Consider the following 22,928-nt stretch of genomic DNA (forward strand, 5'->3'; position numbering starts at 1 on the left):
ATGAATGAATGAATTGTGTGAAGAACTTGCAGTGTTAGCAAGTAGTCTTGTACTGTTAGCAAGGGTGCAGTGATAGTGTTGGAATAGTAGCGGGCTTGAATCTCAGCAGGAGAAATTGGGAGGTCGTTGAAGCTCTGCCAGTAACAGGCAAGTAGTATTTGTATCTCTTGATTTGCTATAGTTAATATATATTCCTCATCTGCAGTACTGGTTTTCCCTTCGGGGTTTTTCTAGGGACAATTGTCCAGAAATATTGTGTTCATTGTGTTGCACATTCATATAAGTTTGTAAAATTACAGTTGTGTTATTTTCCAGTATTTGTTGCTCAAATAATCTATCAAAGATAGGAGGATAATAATCAGTAATTGTAATAGATTTTTCACACTCACGCCCATTAACACCAAACTCAAACTAGCCATAGCAATGGTGGGCCTACTAATCATTAAACATAACTGTGAAATCCTGATTGCTTGAGAAATAGTTAAGTAATAATCAGAACGTATGTTTTCATCCCATTACATCCATTCCTCGAGAGAAATGTAAAAGCTTTCCTTTATCTTGAGCTTGTATACTTGCCTTCTTAGAACGGACATATCTACGTCTACCATGCTGGGCCCTTCGCTACAATCATAATCTCCATACCTTGCTTTAATGCCCATATGCTTTTTCCTCAAACACACCTTTTGTTGGGCTTCATTGTTGGGTATATGAAGCCCAACATCTTTTTCTTCTGTGTCTGCAACTTCAAAAAGCCAAAAGCATTGGACTTAACTACAGATGTAGCTCTCATAACCTCCATAGCTATCATTATATGACTTATTTTTCACCTAAGGAAACAAGAAATAAAATAAAAAGAGATAGACAGATTGCAAATGAGAAAACCAAAAAGAAAAAGTGAATTGAAGGTTGTATGCGTTATCATCTTGTATTTAAAGGCCATTGCCTGTTTAAAAATTATAATATAAAATGGTTGTCGGTAACGTCGTTACTGCAAGCGATGTCTCCAAGTTAATTATCTAAATGACCTAGCCATCTCCGCGTCTCTTCTTAACTTTTTCAGCCTTTAATTAGATATTAAACAAATTTATTCAATCTTCCCATCCTCACGCTTGCCTGTTTTCACCTTTTTCTTGTTTTTCCTTGACGAAGTCATCAAAGTATTTAGGATGGTCAAATTTCTGTGACCTTTGGGATAAGCGAAAAAACTAAAAAGACAAGGCAGAGTGCCTTGAATTTTGGGACGATGTTAAATTTAAATAGCCATAGGTCATGTGGATTGGGAATTTGTGAAGAAAAACAATTATTTTAGTCCGCCTTGTCATAATCAACTGAAAAAACCAACTATTTTAAGCTTACATTGGATTTGGGTGAGATTCTTGGTTACCTGCCTATTATGTGATGCCATGTTCAGTCTCTTTAAGTCATATATAATGCCATGACCGCTCCCCATAACATACAATGGTTTTCATATATCCATCCATCCACATCCCCCATCTATATATATATAGAGAGAGAGAGAGTCTGAGTTGGCCTAGTTTTAATTGACTAAACATCTTTCTTTCAAAGTAAGAACCATATAATATGTATTTATTAAAGTAATTATGAAACTATTTATCAATAAAATCATATATAATTTATATAATTTTTTAATTGTTTGAATCATAATAATTGTATTTTATTATTTATCAATAATAAGATTATGATATTTTAATATAAATTCAAAATTTTAAATTCAATTTTATTAAGATTTTTTGTGAAAGGACAGAGTGGTATTTTCGAGTATCTTGAAATTATGACATATTACGTTGGACTTCAATTTTTAATTAAATATAGAAGATGGCAAGAAGAGGCGGAAGTTTCTAGAAAGTGATTTTTTCTTTTATTCAGGAAACATTACTACTTAGATTGCTTTCGTTTGTCTAATGGAGACTCCATTTTGCCTGACTACCAAGAAGAGGCAAATGGCCTTCTTAGGAAGAATCATAGATAAAAGGCTTAGCTTTATTCTGAAATATGAGCATCCACTAGTGGTTCATACGATCAAATCAGTTTTGGGAGAAGAATTCATAATGGATGACCACAGGTATCGTTTCAATATAAATATAACATAAATGATTTTAGCTTTAGCCGTGGACAGAGGAATAAGCAAGGAGATAGCTAAAAATCTCAGTAAGGCTATATTCAAAGGCCAATTTCTCAGAGGAATCAAAGATATATTGAGAAATTGTGAGGATTTATGGATTCCCTTGCCCAATGACTATTGAGAAATTGTGAGGATTTATGGATTCCCTTGCCCAATGACTATGACAAAAAAAGAGAGGAAGTTGAAAAATTATCAATTATTCTTTTGGATGATGAAATGGAGTATCAAGAGAATAAGGAAAGAGCAATAAGGGGCTTAAATTTCCTTCTAAACTAGATGAATGTGGTGATAAACCCAAAGCCCAATTGGATAGCAAAGTTTATTGAGCTAGAAGGTTTGGAGTTACAGAACCAGGGAATGAGATGGAACAAGGAGGGCTCGACCATGAAGAAGATAGGGAGGATGAGAACGAAGGTTAGAGATAATTACATTGCCTCTATGTTTTGAATTTTGGTTTAATATCTCTTAAACACTAGTAGGATTAGTAGGTTGTATAAAAGGTCATAGGATATAGTATTAGAAATTGGCAATACTTGAGGGAGATCAAAAGGATGCCAATTTAGAAGCAATATTATATGGTGAATACAGTCTGTAAATTTTAAGGTATATGAATTTCATGAGTCAACAAACAATTTTGTAATAGTATAAGGATGCTTTGAAGTAGCAAATAAGGTAGTTATCTGCTAGATGTGAACATAAGAAGGAATACTTTACCCCATAGTGACTTAAATAATTATGTTATTTTGAGTTCATTTCAATGAAGGGGATTGACCCTTACTAGTAGTTTAACTATTAAAAAAAAAAAAAAATTGTAACCATTTCAACTACACATAAATTCTTAGTAAAGTTGAATTAAAAATTTTGAATTTATATTAAAATATCATAATTTTATTATTGATAAATGATAAAATATAATTATTATGATTCAAACAATTAAAATATTAGTTTTTTTATAACTTTTTATTTAATAAAAAGATAATTCAAAAGTAATAACAATATTCGAAAGATTAAAATGATGAGAAAGAAAATGTGAATCACGCATATAATACCTTTTTTTTTCCCTCTTTAAATAATGTTCATAAGTTAACTAATCTTCGAGAATGCATGCATGATGTTCTTCAAAGTTTCTTGAGTCCCAATAAACTACACTTACTCATGTTCATCCATTATACTCTTGTAAGTCATTTCCCGAGTCAAAATAATGATCACGATTTTTAATTATCATATTATTTAGATTAAAGGAAAAACGGGCCTTGAAGGGACCCCTAAACCCTAAGTACAAAGAACATAATTATCATATTGTTGAAGGGAATTACAAACAATATTTTAACACTTTTAAACATATGATACAAGATATTATTAACAATAGAATTATTAGAATTGATGAGGTTAATGATAACATAAACTCATCAATTTCACTCCAATAGTAGATTATTAATTTATAAATATTCATTACCAGGTCATTCACATACTATTGTGATACATGACATTGAAGATAACAATGATAGTGTTGAAAAAAGATATATTATATTTTTATGTAAAATATTAATTTTAATGATGCTTATTTCTCTTCATTTACAATACCATTGGCATCAAAATTTTAAAAAGGAAATCCCATGAAATGATTAGTAAGGTCCATTATATTTAAAGAATTCACCATCTACTTATTTATCTTGATGTTGCATGTCAATACAATAATTGTATGGAAGAAAAGATATTTAAAAATTATATTAGTGATTAAGAACATGAACATTGTATTGTTTCATGAAAATTGCCTTAAAGAATATGATATATTATGAAACAAAGAATATATATTTGAATAGTAAATGATTATCAATAACTTATGTCTAGAATAGAGGGAAAAGGGATGACTATGTAGGAGCCTATCAAATTGGCCAAACACCTTTTAAGTCTTTTCACTTGATAGTGAATAGCTAAATAATTTTTTTGTGCTATTTATCTTATTGTACTATATTCTAGCAAAGTAATTAAATACTAATAAAATTAAATAATTATAAAAGAAATCTAGAGTGTTTCTATTGTGTATGAAGTTTTTCGATTATATAAAGAATAGTTTAAAGAAGTTTGAGAATTATTATTAAAAGAAAAATTTATACAAAGATATATCTTGACAAACAAGAAAAGAAATGTTACCACTTTTATAAAGTGAAAAAATTATAATATAGAAATTGTCAAGAAAATTTGTATATAAAAAAAATATATTAATATTGAGAAATTATAAAACAATGAAAATATTATACTATTGAAAATCAAATGGCTTGTATATGATAATGACACAGAATGAAAGGCAAGCAAAACAAAACCAATTTAATTGTTTTAAATGAATTTTTAAGAAGAATGCAAACTTTGGCCAATCAACTCAATAGTGTGTGTCAAAATAATATGATGGAGCACTAATGGAAAGCTCTTTGCACACACAAATCCAACAAATAAGACATCTAGTTACTCAAAGTTCATAATCACATATACAGAAAGGAACCCAATTTCATAACTTGTGGAGAAACATATCCACATTACTCCACGCCATAACCAAACTAAAACTGAGTGAGGTGCCTACACCCATTAACAGCAAACTCAAAGTAGCCAAAGTAATGCTAGGCCGAGTACTCATTAAACACCACTGCAAAATTCCGGTTGCTTGAGAAATACTCAAGTGATAATCAGAAAGCATGTTTTTCTCCCATTCCATCCATTCCTGAGGAGGAATGTACAAGCTTTCCTGGAACTTGAGCTCGTACATTCGTCTTCTCAGAATGGACATATTTGCGTCTACCAAGCTCGCCCCTTCGCTACAGTCATAATCTCCATACCTTGCTTTGATGGCCACATACTTTTTCCTCAAATTCACCTTCCTCTTCTGTGTCTTCAAGCTCAACAAGCCCAAAGCATTGGACTTAACTACAGATGCAGCTCTCATAACCTCCATAGCGATGAATATATGACTTGTTGTTCGCCCAAGAAAAATAAGAAATGAAAAGTTTGCAGATATCAGCAGATTTGCAAAGAAGGGAAAAGAAAGAAAGAGTGGATTGAAGAATGTATGCATGATCATCCTGTATTTAAAGAGGAAAGAGGCCGGTGCCCGATGGGCAAAAGAGGAAAGAATCTTTTTCTTTCTCTTTCTTTTGACTTCCCACGCGGCGTCTCCAAATAAATTGTGAAAATGTGCTCGCCATTTCCGCGTGCCTTCGAACTTCTTTGGAGCCATTAATTCCATATTAAACAAATTTAATCAGACTTTCCCATGACCATCCTTTCACCTGCGTCTAATTTCCCTTTTAAGCATTTTTCCTCGGTCAACTTTTTCAGTTGAGTTTGGGATAAGAGAAATACAAGCACAAAAGGAATATTTTGTTCATATGCGTAGAAAATGATTAGAGATGCACATTAATGTTACTTCACGTTCTCATAGTTAACTGAAAAAACGAACTATTCTAAGCTTATCTAGTTGTGTGTGGTGATCAATCGTTGTAACGATAATGATTAATGATTAATGAGTACGTACGATTCTTTCCCTGAATATATGAATCTGCTAGCTAAGCGTCCATGTTACTTTCCACGTTGTTCGTGTATTGAGCACGTGGTTAGCCATCGAAAGGATCAACATAAATTAGCTCACGATTCACATGATTTTATTTATTTTCTTTCAAAGTTTGAACAATATTATATATGTTTTATAATTGTATCCCTCATATCTGAGACAAAAAAATTGATTTCCATACCTGGATTGAAATTCAATAAAGAATCGACGAAGAATCCTGGAAGCTACAATTGATATAGTACTGAAATTCAAGATACACCCTCTGCTATGATCACAGTTTTGTCATCTGGTTGCCCCAAGTCTCTGAGAGGCTTGTCTGACGGAGATGGTTGTGGACCAGTCATTGTCAAAACTCTTATCTTCCAGTCAGAGATATCTTGACGTATTGCCTGTGGGTCACTCCCAACTTGCATTGTCTTTTCCGGTGATAAAACCTTGGCTATGTGTATGACATAATTAGCGCTATTTCTTAGTATTGGTATTGTTTGCAAGTCTGAATTTCTGATTCGGGTGATTGCGGAACAGACTGGTAATTTAAGTTGATGATGTGGATCTATTTGTTCGTCATGTTTTCTTTACCATCTCCTAAACAGGGGAGGAGGTCAGTTGGCGCACACAATGCCCTGCTGTCGGTGTGAATGACAGAGAATTTTGCGTCCAAGTGGTTAAAATGGGAAAAATCTTCCAGGGTTTATTAAAGGGTAGTCTTACACTCCACACTAAATAACATGTTAAATTTAGAGAATATTAGTCAATTATGAATGTTTAACATTTTTAAGGTTAGAAGTCAAAGCTTAGTGTGTGTGATTTAAGCCATCTGTTATTAAAGTAACAGAGAACTAGCCAGATTCTGGAACGTACGATGTTGAAATTGTAAATATCCACACAGGAAAATTAAAAGAAAATAAGGATTCAGCGGTGGAAATGGCAAAGAAGTGGAGAAATGACTGTGATTATATTCAAGGTTTGAGGAAACAATGGTGTTAAAAATGTATTGGTAGTTTGATGTTTTTTAGGTTCAAAGGGATTTTTTATTTTCATTTGTGTTGACTTTGAGGGGTTTTGCTCTACTCCCTCAGGCTAATCTTTGCTTGATTTTGTTGCAAGGTTGGTGTTTTCGTTCTCTTGGTTGTTCAGCATTGTCTTTGGAAATTCATGATATGGTTTAATCACCTCTCGTGATTTGTTTATCTCTAGTGTTTGTATTGAGCATTAATAGGTTGATCCTCTAGTGCAATGACAAACCTTGGGCTAACAAGTGGTATAAGAGCTTAGGTCATGGGTTTGAATCCCTGAGTCGCGTTGTGGGGGGGATTGTTGGAAGGTTGGTGCTTTCATCCCCTTGGTTGTTCAACACTGCCCTCGGGGACTTGTAACGTGACTTAACCACCTCCCTTGGTTTGTTTATCTCTAGTGTTTGTATTGAGCGTTAATAGGTCAATCTTTTGGTGCAACGACAAAACTTGGGCCAATAGATTTGTTGCATGTTTTTCCTCATGCCTTAGCTTTTCCACTTCTCTAGTTAACTTTTCAATTTGTTTAGTGATACCATCTCCAATCCATATACCTTTGATATGTGCCACATTTAAATAATATGAACATGGCACTATTATATCCTAATACAGACTAGTGCAAATAGGCTATATTGAATACAATATTATGCCTATCCTTTTCTATGCAAAAGGCTCTCTTTTAGTATGTATTTGTGTGTGAGAGAATTAATCTATAGGATCACTGAAATAGTTTTTTTTACATTGCATCCTACTATCTGTATCAAAATCTTGGCAATAGCTCTTGCAATATGTCCTTTGTCATTCATCCCTACCTTCTACCTTTCTCTTCCACAAATCCTCAATGTTGCCTATTTTATAACATTTGTGTGGGCCCAATATCATTGACCTCTTATGAATTATCATACATGCATATGGTACCAATATCCTACTATGCAATGTAAAATATCATCTTGATACCTTATTATCGTTAAATAATACCATACTTCAAACATTGTCATTCACAACCCTCAACATGAATACTATGTAATCTTCATAGGTAGCCTTATGAACACATGGGGTTTAAAAGTGTGTGGAGTCTAGATACAATTTTTGAACTATAATTTGATGTTGATTCATTTTGATCATCATTTGACATTTCAATGCTCTTCATAATGTTTTGATTAATTAAAGAGGGATAGGATCAAACCTTTACATAACAATGCTCTTCATAATGTTATTCAATTTGTCATGAACTTAAAACATTTCCTTCTATTTCCTTCACTATTTCATGACTATGTACTATTATGAACCCGTATCACTATTGATAAGCTCTAAGACACAATCATCCATTGTTCTCTACAGCACTAAACAGTTTCATGCACACCTCAAGATTACTACCTACCCATGAAACACTCAAAACTAGTATTCGCATGCATGTACAAGTTGCAAAGGCTTCCAAATTGAATGGGATCAAGAATCTATTTTTATATTTTATGATAAAATAGCAATACACGAATGTACTCACCATAATATATTACAAAATCCTCATTCCCTTCTTACAAAATTATTCGTACATGCTAAATATATCTTCAAAATTATTGAACCAAACCTTACACAATCTCTTCCATGTTTTAATGAGATTCTTGATTGCACAAGTGAGAGAAAGTAGTCATTTGACATGACATTATTTTTTTTCGATAAAAGTGACCAAGCTAAATATTTATATTAATATAAAATAAATATTTCAAATTTTAGAGCAACCCAAAGCATGGAAAAGACCAAAATTTCTATTAGGGAAAAGTTTTAGAGCCAAATAACCCTGAAATGTCCAAGAGGATTAAAAAAATGGTGCAGGAGCACCTAGTTTTATTGATGCATTATAAAATTTTTGGAGTAATTGATCATGTTTGGGATCAATGGATGAATAATGGACTATTTATAGGTCCACAAGTGTGTTTTGGAGTTATTTGAACTATGTTTGTCACCAAGGTTTGCTTGTTTTCTCAGTTTTGGCCAATGTGCCCTTGTAAGCCAAAAATGGCATCATTTTTGCAAAATAGTGTAAAAATATTTGTAAGGCCTCATAAGGATTTTGGACATGTTATTTTAGTGTTAGGGAACCATCCTAAGGAGTTTAGAGTGAGTAAAAATGCATAAATTGCAAAAATGCAAAATGGAGCAAAAATTGTCATTATTGCTTGACAACTTTTTGCAACTTTTAGAAAAATGATCAAATCGGTAGTTGAGGAACCAATGGGTGGTTGGTTATGAACAAGGAGGCATATATAATTATTTTAAAATCATTTTAAATGGGTTGGAAGATCCATGAGAAAATTTTAAATAATACTTGAAGGCAATTTTCAGATTTTTGTATATGGTTTGTAATTTTGGTTATAGTAGTCCATACCAGATGGTTTGATATTGGTATTTTCCTTTCATGGTTGTTTAGTACATATTTTTGTGGATCTGAGGAAGTTATTTAACTCTTTTTCTTAGTGTTGGTTTAGTGCTTGTTTACAAATTTTCTTCAACTGCATTGTTCTTGGTCTGAGCAAGGGATCAAGACCCTAGCTATGGCTCCAACTTGAAATCCCATTGTGTTTTCTCAATTAACCTTGGGATTCAATTCATGGAGCCTATTTATAGTTTACACATTCTTTTTAGTGTCCCAGAAGTTTCTTTGAATACATTTGCCATCATATCCTAGGTGTGCTCTGCCATAGTCCGACTAGGGATTATGATTGTTATTTTTATCATTGCTTGCAAGGAAGATCAAATGTAGTTGTGCCAAGTGTTTGGAAGGGAAGAAGGAATCCTAATGAAGTCTCAGTATAAGCAAGGAGGTGTGACAGGGTGTGGAAATCAACAAAACCTACCGGACAAGACTCTTAAACCCTTAAACCCTAAAAAAGAGCCATTTTGGGATCCATACCAGTACAGCTGTACTAGACAACCTTACCTCCTGATTCTCAAAGAGTTTCCAAAAGGGTGTTCAATCAAAAATTCTCTTAGGGGGTCATTTGGAATATTTTTGAGTAATTGGGCAAAAACCGAGAAGGTAGGGCTAAAAGGGGCTCTTAAGGCTACTAGGCCTAGAAAATAGGAACAAGAGAAAGCGATGGAGAAATGGAGAGAAACCAGTAACATAACCACATGAAGGGAATTGAAAAACCTTCTCAAAATCATCTTAGACCCCTGTAAGAGAATGTGGAAGATTTTGAAAACTGGAGGGTTGGATTTACTCTAGTGAATCCTAGCCATGATCTTTGAGTACTAGGAACAAACAAGTTGTTAGGGAACATTCCAAAGGATTCTAGTTGTTTGACTTGATACTAGGCAAGGGAAGGGTGTGAAAAAGAATGCAATCCCACTATAACATCTTTTACCAACCTACTAATCAAGGCACAACTCTTTTGTGAGATTCTCCCTATCAAATTGGTATTAGAGCAAGCTAAGATTTGATAAGAAAACACTTGATGTCAGAGACTGAGTCAGTAGGTCAAACTAGCCTCAGGATGGTGACCAATGTAGAGTTAGCCAAAAAGTTAAAAGACCAAGAGGAGGAGAATAGACTTCTCAGGGTAAGATTACAACAATTAGAGAACAAACTAGGTGAAGTAGAAGACAAGACCGAGAAGATAACTATCAAAATCAAAGAAGAAAAGGGTAAAGAAGTGATAGAAGAGGATGGTACACCTGAACCAGATCCTATCTACCTGAATAAATTTTCCTTAGAGCCATCAAAGCCTTAGGAGGGAAGTCCCTAGAAGGAGTACCACTTTTTTGTGGAAAAATGGAACCAGAAGTGGTCATGGAATGGATTGAAGGGTTAGATAATAACTTTGAATGTGATGGAATCAGTGAAGAACAAAAGGTGAAGGTAGCCAAATCTAGATTGAGAGGAGCATCCTTGACTTGGTGGAAGTTCATCCAAGAGGAGAGACAAAAGGAGGGTAAGAACCCAATTGCCACTTGGAGAGGAATGCTAGCCAAGGTGAGAGAAGCCTATATCCCTAAAGACTATGAAATTAAATTACACAAGTGGAGACAAAATTTGAGACAAATAGAACTAGATGTGAGTAGCTACACTGAAGAATTTCAAAAGTTGTGTTTCAGATCCAAGGTGGTGGAAGATGAAAGCATCAAGGTAGCTAGGTACTTGAATGGTTTGTAGTGGAATATCCAATAAGAGTTAAGTTTGTTGTGTCCTAATACTATCCACAAGTGCTATCAATTGGCACTCAAGGTGGAAGAGAAGAGTAAAAAGAAACAAGAGAAAAGGAATAGAGGCAGGGATAGGGGAAGAGATGGCAGAGGTCATAGAGGTGGCTATGGTGGAAGAAGTGTAGACCAAAGATCCCTAGGGGAATCCAAGTTGGTAGAGAAAAGTGGGAATTACAATAGCAAGAAAAGCTATAGAGGAAGGGGATCTAGCAATTCTAATAGAGGAAGGTCTAGTTGTAAGGAAAGCATAGTGCGGAAAAATGCTTCCCTAATGTCAATTTGCAAGGGAAACAAGACTAGTGTGTTTTAAAACTTTATAGAATACTAAGATTAGCATATACGAAATAGAGACAATGTTAGAATTAAAACACACATAGAGATAAACACCATGAATTTATGTGGGAAACCCTTTCGAAAAAAAAAGCCCACCACCAACAACAAGAGCACTCTATTCTTAGCAAATAATCTTTACAATAAATTTTATTATCACAGCACAGATGTTCACTTTGATCACTTCAGCTACACACCACAGTATACAACTTATCATTAGAACAACAACCTTGTTCAAGTTTCCTCTTGGCTTCATATACATTTTCATGTCGACCGTTCAACTATCAGTTTGCAACAATCGGTTAGACATCTAACTGCATGCGTCGGTCTGCATTCGTGAGAAAACAATTATCCCACATGCATCCAGGAATCAAACTAGCTCGTATTCAAATACACCGGCCCAGATGAGTCAACTCCATTGGGTATTAGCATAACTTCAAACCTCCATCTACAATGGCCGATGACAGACCCGATCATCGAAGGCGACTCCATTGGGTCATCGACAAGAAGAACTATCATCTATCCTGATCATTCGATCTGCTCAATCTCTCTTTCTGTGCTCTGCCATGTGGCACCCTCTGATTTACTCGGGGGTCCCTGTCTTGCCACCTTAGCACGACCTTACTAACCACCCAGAATGAAGCTCTCCTTTGTCGGGCCTCACCTTGGTTGCCAAGTCGCATAGGATAAACCTCATGCATCTTGCCATAGAAGTATAGCAACAATCGTCCATCATCCCAGACTTGCTCACCTATTAAACTGTCTGAGTTGCTCTTTATGCCGAGCCCCACCATGGTCGCTAAGTCGTAGAAAATAACATACGTGCATCTTTCCATAGCAGTAAAGCGATGACTGTTGGATCTGGATCTAAACTACATGCCTTTTATTCTTTCGTCGATCGGATAATCGATGCTACCTCGATGACCGAAAATGACTTCGTCGAGTATTGGCATAACACGAAACAAGTCTACGCAAAAGCTGAAAGCACTCCCGATGACCGAAGATGACTTTGTCAGGTCATCGGGATCACTTCAAAACCTGCTACTCCGAGCTCCGATATGTCAAGTTCATCGGCAAAAGTTATACCGATGGAGTTCACATATTTCCTTCACACTGTTTCATCGACCAAAGTTAACTCGATCAGTATGAACAAGGGTGAAGTGAATTAGAGGCACATTTCCAAAAAAACTCCCACTTGATGAGGAATTCATTGGACTGCTTGAGCACTTTTCCAAACATTATAGAGAGAGATGGGTACTGAGACCCATCGAGTTAGAACACCACCTGAACTTGTGAGTGCTCACCGGTTTAGTTAATGCATCTGCAACATTTTCCTGAGTGTCTCCCTTGTTCAGATTAACCTTTCCATCTTCGACCATGTCACGCACAAAATGGAATTGCACATCTATGTGTTTAGACCTAGCATGGTATGTACGATTATTCTCTAAACATATAGCACTATGACTGTCACTTCGCACTTCAACCTGCTCTGCATCAAAACCAACATCTGTACTCAAACGCTTGAGCCAAACAAATTCTTTACAAGCATGTGTGGCTGTCATGTATTCTACCTATGTAGTGGACAAAGCAACTACAGACTATCGCTTGCTCATCCAACTTATTTCTCCACCATTCAAAACAAAAACATATCCACTGGTGGATCTTCTACTATCAATGTCCCTTGCCCAATCAAAATCTGCATAACCACAAATTTTGAGAGTTCTCTTTGAATCATTCAGATTACCATGATAGCATAATGCAAAGTCTGAAGTACCCCTCAGATATCTCAAAACTCTCTTTACAACATCCCAATGTGGCCTTCCTAGGTTTGACATAAATCTTCTTAATACTCCCACTGGTTGGGTAATGTCTGGCCTTGTACAAACCATTGCATACATCAAGCTGCCAATAGCACTTGCATAAGGTATACTCTTCATGTCATCTATCTCTTCTGGAGATTTTGGACTGTCATGCACAGATAGTTCGATTCCCTGCAAAATAGGAGCAACCTGTTGTTTACAGTCAAACATATTAGACTTATCAAGAACACTAGTGATGTACTTTTTATGGCTGAGCCAGAGTTTTCTCTTAGAATTGTCCCTCTTGATTTCCATTCCCAAAATGTAGTTTGCTGACCCCAAATCTTTCATTTTGAACTTCAAGGATAATTGGGACTTCAAGTCTGAGATCATACCTTTTTTATTTCCAAAGAACAATATGACATCAACATACAAAGCAATAATAAGTATCTTATCATCTTCAACCTTGTAGTACACACAATGATCGACTTTCAATCTCACAAATCCCAAAGACAACATTAACGTATCATATTTTTGATACCACATTCTGGGAGACTATTTCAAACCATAAAGAGACTTCTTTAGTTTATATACCAAATGTCCTTTACCTTTTTTCACAAAATGCTCAAGCTGGGTAATATAGATTTCTTCTTCAAGGTCCCCATGAAGAAATGGTGTTTTCACATCCATTCGCTCGACTTCCCAATCATATGCAGCTATAAGTGACAAAAGAAATCTAATAGATGTCAGCTTAACTATAGGAGAGAATATTTCTCCATAGTCAATACTTTCCTTTTGAGAATACCCCTTCACAACCAATCTGGCCTTGTACTTTTCAATGCTGCCATCTGGACCATACTTCTTTTTGAAAACCCATTTATAGCCCACTAGCTTTCTGCCTTTAGGCAAGGACACCAGATTCCATGTTTCATTCTTGTCCAATGATTTCATTTTATCATTCAAGGCTTCCAACCAAGAATCTAAATCTGACATATCTATGGCTTCTTTTACAGTCCTAGGCTCATCAGTATCACCAAGTAAAGCATAGGCACAATTTACATTCAACATTGAAAAATTATACCTATATGGGGTAAACCTATCAGGTTGTCACCTCTCTCATGTGGATCTTCTTAACACTTGTGGTGAGGCTTCATTTTGTTCTTCTTCTAAACTCTCAGAGCTACTTGAACTCTCTTCATTCCCATCTTCAGGTACATCTAGAGTTTTCACTTCTTCTCCTAGGGGAAATTCAACCGCATCCTTCTCTTTTTCCTTCTCTATTGGTTTATCTATAGACATAGGTTTCAGCTCTCGGAAGATGACACTTCTATTGTACACAACCTTTCCAGTCTCAGGATTCCAAAGATTTTATCCTTTAAGTCCAACTCCATATCCAATGAAAATACATTTGACTGCTTTTTTATCCAATTTAAATCTTTTAACATCAGGAACATGTGTATATGCCTCTGAACCAAATACACGAATGTGTCTTAGAGAAGGTTTCTTACCAGACCATGCTTCCATAGGTTTCTTGTCTACTAATGTTGTTGTAGGTGATCGATTCAACAGGTAACATGTTGTAGCAACTTCTTCTGCCCAAAACTTTTGTTCCAGCTCAGCACTACTCAACATGCTTCTTATTTTCTCCATCAGAGACCGATTCAACCTTTTAGCAACTTCATTTTGTTGTGGAGTATAAGGCGTAGTTCTATGTCTTTTGATTCAATGGTCTACAAAGTACTTGTGAAAATCTGTATTGCAATACTCACCACCATTATCAGTTCTTAAACATTTTATTCTTCTTCCAGTCTGGTTTTCAACCAAGTTTTTAAATTCCTTAAACCGACTAAACACTTCTGACTTACTGTTCATAAAATAAACAAATGTCCTTCTCGAATAATCATCAACAAAGGAAACATAGGACTTTGATTTAGACAAAGAAGGTACATCCACTAGACCAAACACATCAGAATGTACATAGTCCAGAATATCAGAAGATTTATGAGGACTTGAATAAAATTGAACATGGTTTTGTTTTCCATATATGCAATGTTCATAGAAATCATACTCAAGGTTACAATCAGTAAGTCCTTCTACCATATTTTTACTCTTTAAAGTTTTCAAACCTTTTTCACCAATGTGACCAAGCCTATAATGCTAGAGCATTGTCTTTTCTATAGGAAGTTTAGCTTCCATAGAATTTACATCATATGTCAACTCGGTAGTTCTATCAGATTTCTTAGTGACTATATTACAGCACACAGGTTCAACATGTAACCTATACAATGTACCAATGCGTTCACCCTTAGCCAAACTAATAGACCCTCTAGTCATCTTACAACCACCAAACACAAATGTTACCTGGACTCCAGCATCATTCAACTTTCTTACGGAAAGTAGATTTCTTGCCAAACCTGGTATGTGCAGAACTCCATTGATTCCCTTTATTCTCCCATTAGGAAATTGAATTTTAATTCTTCCTCTCCCAACAATCTCCAGTATTGAATCACTTACTAAGTACACGTTCCCACCAGCATACGGTTCATACTTTGAGAACCACTCCTTGTGAGATGTCATATGGAAAGATGCCCCTGAGTCAATCAACCACACACTGTCATAAGCAGGTACTGCCAGACATGCTACAAAGGCATCTGCATCACTCTGAGAAGATTAATTATCAAAAGAGTTCTTTCTCTTCTTCTCCTCTTTGCATTCCTTTCGAATATGACCCTTCTGTCCATAGTTCCAGCATTTCACCTTAGACTTCTTTCCAGGGGACTTGGACTTCTTCCCTTTCTTTTTGTCTTTGTCCTTTGGTTTGCCGCAAAAAGAGAGTGCATCTTTTTTTGTCTCAGAAGACTTCTTTCTCATTTCTTCTGACAAAAGAGTATTGACCACAGTATCCATCTTGAACTAGGTCGTAGTACTACTAATGGCCATCACCAAATGTTCCCAAGAATCAGCAATGAGCATAGCAGCAACCTACAACGTTCTTCTTCTTCAATAGCTACACCAACTAATATCAATTGAGCGAGAACCATGTTAAATGCATTCAAATGATCTTCCAAGGGTGTTCCTGCATCCATTTTTAGAGAATATAACTTCTTCCTAAGGAAGAGTTTATTCACCAAGGTTTTGCCTTGATAGATGTCTCCTAACTTCTTCCACAAATCATTTGCAGTCTTCTCCTCATGTACGTTCAACAGTACTGAGTCTGCAAGGCTTAGTCTTATGAGTCCTCTGACTTTTTGGTCTGCTAAATCCCAATCTTCTTGCCTCATGCCTGAAGGTTTATGCCCACTCACTGCAATCCAAAAATCTCGGACAACCAGTAGGTCCTCAATTTTAAGTTTTCATAACTCAAAATTGGAGCCATTGAGCTTCTCAATATCCATTCTTCCAAAAGTGCTTGCCATCTTAATTTGTAAATAAAAAGACACACTAATAGACTCTCATTGAAACAAATTAACACAAAAAAACCAACCCTACGCAACAAGGATAACACAACTGGCCAGGCTCTGATACCACTTGTAAGGAAAGCACAGTGCAGAAAAACTCTTCCCTAATATCAATTTGCAAGGAAAACAAGACTAGTGTGTTTTAAAACTTTACAAAATACTAAGATCACCATGAATTTAGGTGGGAAACCCTTTCGGGAAAAAAACCCACCACCGACAACAAGATCACTTTATTCTCATCAAAGAATCTTTACAATAAAGTTTGTTATCACAGCACAGATGTTCAGCCTAATCACTTCGGCTACACACCACATTATACAACTTATCATCAGAATAACAACCTTGTTTGAGTTTCCTCTTGGCTTCATATACATTTTCATGTCGACTGTTCAACTGTCAGTTTGCACCAATTGGTTAGACATCTAACTGTCTGCATCGATCTACATTCATGAGAAAATAATTATCCCACATGCATCCAGGAACCAAACCGGTTTGTATTCAAATACACCGGTCTAGACGAGTCAATTCCATCGGGTATCAACATAACTTCAAACATACATCTTCGATGGCCAATGACAGACCCAATCACCGAAGGCGACTCCATCGAGTCATCGGCAAGATGAACTATCATCTATCTTGATCATCCCATTTGCTCGATCTCTCTTTCTGTGCTCAACTACGTGGCACCCTCTGATTTGCTCCGGGGTCCCTGCCTTACCACCTCAGCACGACCTTACTAACTACCCAAAATGAAGCTCTCCTTTATCGGGCCCCACCTTGGTTGCCAAGTCGTATAGGATAAACCTCGTGCATCTTGCCATAGTGGTATAGAGAAAATCGTCCGATCATCCGAGACTTTCTCACCCATTAAACTGTCTAAGTTTCTCTTTATGCCGAGCCCCACCATGGTTGCCAAGTCGCAAAAAATAACATACGTGCATCTTTCCATAGCGGTAAAGTGATGACCTTTGGATCTGGATCTAAACTGCATGCCTTTTATCCTTTCACCCATCCGATAATCAATGCTACCCTAATGATCAAAAACTACTTCGTCAGGTATCGACATAACACGTAACAAGTCTACTTGATAGTCGAAAGCGCTCCCGATGAGCGAAGATGACTTCGTCGGGTCATCGGGATGACTTCAAACCTGCTACTCCAAGCTCTGATATGTCAAGTTCATCGACAAAAGTTATATTGATAGAGTTCATGGATTTCCTTCACACTGTTTCATTGGCCAAAGTTAACCCAATCAGTATGAACAAGGGTCAAGTGAATTAGAGGCACATTTCCAACACTAGTGGATCAAGAAGAGGGTCCTATTTCACCACAATGAAGTGCTACAATTGCCATCAACTTGGACACTTGGCCTATAGATGTCCTGAGAATACTTCTTTGTCCCAAGGAGGTGAAAGGAGAGTAAATTATATTCAAGAAGATGCAACAAATGTGAAGACATCAGAAGTAAGTTTAGATTCTGAGGTTGGAGAGAATCTCATAATAAGAAGAGTTTTGATCAAAGAACCGGTGAAGGAGGAACCTAGTTAAAGAAGATCCTTCTTTAGGATAAAGTGTAAAATCATGGGTAAATTATGTAGAGTGGTGGTGGATTCAGGTTTCTCTAAAAATAACACTTCTACTAAGTATTACTTTTTGTGCAAAAAGTTCCCAAAGCTTGTATCCTTTCACATCATAATTGTAATAGATGAAGATACATTTCACAGCCTTGTTCTCCAACTTTGTTTGTTTCTCCTTTAGCACATGTGCATATGCCTTGCAACCAAAAACTCTAAGATGTCTCAATGAAGGCTTGTGACCTGACCATGCTTCCATAGGTGTTTTATCAATAAGAGCTAATGTAGGAGATATTTTAATCAGGTAGCAAGAAATGGCAATAACTTTAGCCCAAAAAAAATATTCTAGACCAGCACCACTCCACATACTCTTATCCTTCTCCATCAGTATCCTATTCACTCTTTTTGCAACTCCATTCTGTTGTGGAGAATATAGAGTTCTATTTTGTCTGTTAATGCCATAGTCTTTATAGAATCTATCAAAATTATTAGAACAAAATTTACCACCATTATGAATCCTTAAACATTTAATATTCTTTCTAGTCTGCAACTCAACCATTTCTTTAAAATGACTAAAAAACTTCAAATTTACTCTTTAGAAAGTATGCCCATGTCCTACTAAAATCATCAATAAATGAAACATAATATGTGGATTTTCTAGTGGAAGGAACATTTGCAAGACCAAACACATCAGAATGAATAAGATCCAAAACACCACAATATTTATGAGAAATCAAGTAAAACTGAATGCGGTTTTGTTTTCCATAAATGCGATGTTCATAGAAATCAAAGTCAAGATTAAAATCATTCAAACCTTTAACAAGTTTTTTATTTTTCAAGGTCCTTAGACCCTTTTCTCCAATGTGGCCAAGTCTCTTGTGCCATAACATAGTCTTCTTTGCAGGTAACTTTGCTTCAGAAGAAAGAGCAACCTGGGTAAAAGCACAAAACTGTCACGTTTCAGGCTAACTTATTAGCACAAGTGAATTTAAGGTAATTCTAACTAAAAATTAATTTTAGTTAAACATATGCTCTATATAGATTCATTATAGCTAAGTTATATATGGACCACAACTTTTCCAATTGAAAGTGTCTACTAAATGTATATTTTATACCACTTTGGGTCTAATTTCCAAAAAAAAAAAAAAAAAAGCTCGATGTTTCAACAACTCCTACTGTTATAAATAATATGTTTTTTAAATGTAAAAATACCTTTTTACATATCTATAAGAGAATTTTCTAAAGTACATAACTTTTAATATTTTAATTAGTGCTTATATTTTGAATTTTATTTTTGTTGAAAGTAGGTCATCAACACTAAAATATAAGGTCGATTATCTTGTCAAGGAAAAATACTAAAATATATTTAAAATTTTTGAAAAAAATATGATGTACTAGAGAAAGGAATCTATGTCAATATGATATAATTCTTTCCTAATTTGGATAAATAATTAAGAAAAATGATGGAGGTAATTGGAAAGAGTTATATTTCAGCATACACAACTTTTCAAATTTATTGAAAAATATATATTTATAAAAAATAGTAAAAATATATCCATCCACTAAAGTTTCAAGTTATCAATATACACAAAAAAAATGATGAAAAAAAGAAAAATTTACTAATTAAAGTGTGGCATCTTGTGTAACTTCAATTTCAACATTTTATCAGCAACTAAATTATAGGGTTTACTTTATCAAAAACTACATTGAAATAATTTATTTTTTTTTGTTAAAATTGCAAACATAAAATAGACAAAAGAATATAAATTTTATTAGTTTACATCATTTCAAAATTCAAAACATATATTTCAGTTTCTATTGATTTACTTTAAAAATTTGAATCAGCATTGACCATTTCCTTTATAAAAGTGTGACACATCTTTGTACTTTTACCCACCTTAGGTACCCAAAAGCCATGTCCACCCATTGAAGGGTGAAACCCTCAAATATTCCAATGAAGTATTCACAGATTTACTTTTTGCAGAAGTGCTATTACACTCAACAGTGTATGCCTCTAGCTTATACAAAGTGATGAACCTAATACCTCTAGCAATCAATATAGCACCCTTAATCATCTTACATCATGCATCAAAAAAGACTATCTATACACTTGCATCCATAAGTTTTCTCACAAATAATAAATTTCATTTTAATCCAGGATATGCCAAACACTGCTATTCCTTTTTATTCTAGCACCAGGAAACTTGATCCTAACTTTACCATGACCAATAATATCTAAATGTGAATCATCACCCAATTACAACTTATCTCCATTAAACTCTTCATATTCAGAAAATGAATCTCTATTGGAAGTCATAAGAAAAGATGCTCATGAGTCGATTAACCATGCATCATTACTTGCATGAGTAGCCAAATCTAAAATGAATGCATCACCATCTTTTGTCTCAGACTAAGAATTAGAATCAAAATTCTTCTTTGCTTCTTTGCACTCCTTACGAATGTGACCTAAATTACCACAGTTCTAGCAAATGACTTTGGACTTTCCTAGAGATTTCGATCTTCCTCTGGATTTGAACTTATTGCAAATCTCATTCTTCTTTCCTTTTTCTTTAGGTCTTCCATGAACAGTTAAGACTTCCTTCAAACTAATGGATACATTCCTCAACATCTCTTCACCAAGTAGGGGACCCACCACATCTTTAGACTTCAAAACAATAGAAGTACTACCAATAACCATAACAAGAGAATCACACAAATCAAGCAAAGAACAAAGCAAGATCTAGCATTTCTCCTCTTCATCCATCTTAGCACCAACAGATACAAATTGAGCCACCAACATATTAATTACTTCCAAGTGGTCTGTAATGTGTCCACCCTCTTCCATTCTCAAGGAAAATAATTTCTTCCTCAATAAAATCTAATTCAGTAAAGATTTTGCTTGATACATTTCACCAAGATCAGTCCAATAACTTCTTTGTAGTGTTCTCTTCATGGACATTGATAAGAATAGAGTCTTCTAAGCATAGTCTTATTAGACCCTTGGCTTTATGGTCCATAACATCATATTCAGTAGGTGCAGTAGGATATGAGGGTCTTGAGATATTCGCATCAACAACATCCCATACATCTCAATCTATTAGCAGATCCTCCATCTTCAACTTCCACATGACTCAAAATTACTTCCAGAAATTTTTTCCACCTCTATCCTCCTTGATGAACTTGCAATCTGAAAATTCTTGCAACAACATCAAAAAGTATCTTTTGCAAAAGCTCCCACTCAAACCTGGATTAGTTCAAAAAACCCAGTAACCCACAACTGAAATCAAAGGTGATCAGGTTTTGATACCACTTGTAAGGAAGTTAAGTAGTAGAACAACTTCCTACACTAATATTGAGAGGAGGATAATGCAAAACTTTTGCAAATCATTATAATAGTTACATAAACTTAATGGAAATAAACATAATACCATGCATACCACAACACAGTGATTTATGTGGGGAAAACCCTTTTAGGAGAAAACCCCACACTCCAAAAGCAACTCAATATATTATTCAACAATCAATAACAAATTGCAATGTACTTGAAAATGAAACTCTTCACAAGAGTACCACTAAAAAGAGATATAGAGGTAACTCAATAGACATAAGACTCTTACACACAACCTCTATCTCACGCACCTCATATATAGGAGATTCAATACAAGAAACCGTCAAACGATATTACAAAATCATGGGCTAAAACCACCCAATAAATTAAAGACAACCTTATTCCCATTCTAGCTGCCCTATGATGTGTCAAAACACACATCACCACGTGTTCCTCCTTTGTACAACTCATTTATATGTCTGATGCATTTTATATTTCCTATTTCAGGAGTCCAAACTTCTAGAGGCTATAACTTGTGAACTAGGTATTCGATTGATGAATCGTTTGATGTGTCATAAATATTGTGAAGTTCTCTATCACCTCATAACCTACTACACCAGTTACCCCCATTTTTTAGGGCATTTTGGAGGGTCAAAATTCCTCAAAATTAAATTTAAACCTTTCATCGCACCCTTCAAAAATGAAAAACTTTAATATCTTCAAAACTAGTTATGATCTTGCGAGGAAAATTTGTTGGCATGCTTATCTAGTCAATCCAAAGCATTGGGGAGAATTTCGCACTATTTCGTGCTAAAAAAAAAACTTACTATAAATAGTAACCTCATGTAAATGCAAGGTTGAGACACCATTTTCCCAACAAAAATTATATGACAATTAAAAAATTCAATATCATAAATTATTGATAAAGATATCAATATCATATAATAATCTTCGTTAATTAAATAAGTTCCAATTTGTATACACTAACAAAAGATTTTATTATAGTAGTTTCACTTTGTTAGTCAACATGGAGAATACAACTCTTACTACATATATCAATATTTGCAAGATATTTTATTTATATGAATAGTCTTTTATACTTAGAGGAAAATAGAAAAATCCAAAAATTAGACCAAATTATACAATGAACAAAATCATATTCATACACTACAAGATAAATTTACATAATAGGAAAGTGATCAAACATGAAATCAATTCATATGGATAAATTAGTTATATAAAAGATTTAACAAAATTGTACATGAAAAGAAATTGTGAAATTAACCCATATAACATTGCTTTCTAGAAAATGAATTGTCTAATATATAAAATAGAGTCCATGTTAAGGGAAAAAAATTTTAAAAAATTGTATATGAAAAGAAATTGTGAAATCAACCCATATAACATTGCTTTCTAGAAAAGGGATTGTCTAATATATAAAATAAAGTCCATGTTAAGGAAAGAAAATTATAGAAGAAAGAGAGTATAGAAAAGTATTCTTGGTTTTGATAATTCATA

Source organism: Cryptomeria japonica, chromosome 2 (genome assembly GCF_030272615.1).
Source record: "Cryptomeria japonica chromosome 2, Sugi_1.0, whole genome shotgun sequence".
Classification (NCBI taxonomy): Eukaryota; Viridiplantae; Streptophyta; class Pinopsida; order Cupressales; family Cupressaceae; genus Cryptomeria; species Cryptomeria japonica.